Source organism: Haplochromis burtoni, unplaced genomic scaffold (assembly GCF_018398535.1).
Source record: "Haplochromis burtoni strain Fernald_Lab_line unplaced genomic scaffold, NCSU_Asbu1 Contig_806, whole genome shotgun sequence".
NCBI classification, from domain to species: Eukaryota; Metazoa; Chordata; class Actinopteri; order Cichliformes; family Cichlidae; genus Haplochromis; species Haplochromis burtoni.
The window spans coordinates 131,653-133,790 of NW_024583167.1; positions in this window are offsets into that span (position 1 = coordinate 131,653).

The window sequence follows — 2,138 nt, forward strand, 5'->3', positions numbered from 1 at the left end:
GTGAAACGTCTTCAAGTAACTTAAAGAAGTCCAGACGCTTTTCTTTGCAAGCTCCTTTGACTACGATGACCTGGATGACTGAGAACCTTCACAGACTTAATTCTTGGTTAAGTCACTGTGTCTCCTGTAAATATAAAACGTCACATTGCGTTACAACAACACATCAAGCTTTGTGCCCTGCACTATGTCCCAAATGCAGGCCACCACAGTTAGTTACACACAGTAGCTGTGGACACCAGGGGACACAATTATCTGCGCTGCTGGATGCACTGTGTTTGACCTCACACATCCGGGCCTGCGTGGTTCATGACAATGCCGGCCAGATCCGTTTCAGGCCAGAGTTCAGGACTGTGCTCCGTATATTGACAACTTTCTGGCAGGTGGCATTCTGTCAATGCAGAGAAAGCGTTTCTGCATCTACATCTGGGGAAGTCTTGTGCTGAACACGCTAATTTAGTCTTTACAGTTTTTATAGTACTGCCAATGAGAGATACACTTCCAGGCCTCTTGTTGCCTCCAGCAGTAACAGTGTGCAATCCCAAACCTGAAACAAGCTTCTCCATGGCCCAACCCTGAAGAGCTCTGACTCAGCTGGAGCCTTTGTGGTAGTAGTTTCCATGTTAAGACCAGAGGCCATTGTCAGAGCCACACACCGAAATCTCTGGACACCATGCTGACTCATCACTCGTCCAGATCCTTGAGCCAGCCAAGCCTCCAGCTCCCGGCCTCCTGACCAGCAGCCTTTTCTTCGACCCCCCTGCAGCGCCTCCGAATGATTCCCTGAGGGCTGTTCCCAGTCCCTGAGCGTTCACAGTAGCAGCCCCAGCCTGACACTAAAGAGCAGTCACACGTTGGTTGACTTTCGCAGCGTCAGCCCAAACTTGATCACAAACGTGCGCCTGAGTCAGTGCGCCCCAGGGCGGCTGTGGCTACAATGTACTTTAGCTGCCATCACCAGTGTGTGAATGTGTGTGTGAATGGGTGGATGATTGTGTATAGTGTATAGCGCTTTGGGGTCCTTAGGACCAAGTAAAGCGCTATACAAATACAGACCATTTACCATTTACTCCCAGCAAAAAAAAAAAACTAAATAGGGAACCACCCCCCACCTCATGATGCTTAATCGACGTAATCAACTTTAATTTGATGCAGTGCGGGAAAAAAAATGCACAGAAATCAATTATTTTTCTACAATATTTAAATAGATTCAACATCTTTCTTCAACAGAGCTGCACAGATGGTACCTTCCCAAAGGAAAAAGTACTACAGCTTACTAGGGTATATTAGACTTAACAGTTACTATATACAGTAATGGACTTCTATACATTTTACATCAGATTAAAACTTTGGGTGTCAGATAATTATTTATTAAAAGCTAGACATTTTAAATGAGAATAAGAAAGAAAAGTATGTCTTTGTGCCCCCTTTTCCCTGTTCATGCCCTATCGGCCCCCCTGGCTAAACTTTGCTAGATCCGCCCCTGCACAGTTACCAGCCGTCAGCTACGTAGAAAAAGATCCTGGTGTAGAAAGTAATATTAAATAAATTCTAACAACAGCTTATCAAGCTTAAACGTGCTGCTGTTGTTCAGCCGCTGGTTTCCTCTTTCTGGTGCAAAGTGGGCCAAAAACAAACAAGAGAGACGGACTCGCGACAGAAAAGCCGATCAGCTGATCATTAAGCAGTTTCATGATTGAAGTAGCAGCAAGAAGAGGCAGTCGCTCCATATATCGGTTGTTAAGCTTAACGCAGGAATGCTTTACAAACATTCAGAGATGAACTTACACACTTGCTTTACTTCTCTCTGGGATCACTTCCTCGGAGATGAAATGCTGGTTGGCGAGGCTGCAAATACACACAGCCGCTCTATCACGTGACCACACTGCTCCAACGTGCTACGGTTATGAGCCGAGTTACGCCGTGTTGCAAGTTTTGTGAGGTGCCTTTTTTTGATATTTAAAGGATCGTATTACATTTTTTATTTCTCTCCGATATCCGATCCAGTAATTAGTCAGTATCAGACCGATACGTAATATCAGATCGGTCCATCTCTAGTTTATACTGGTCTGACTGCAGCTTCTACACAGTGACAGATGTGTTTCTGACATTTTACAGGTCCAGTTTAAATTCCTGCACTT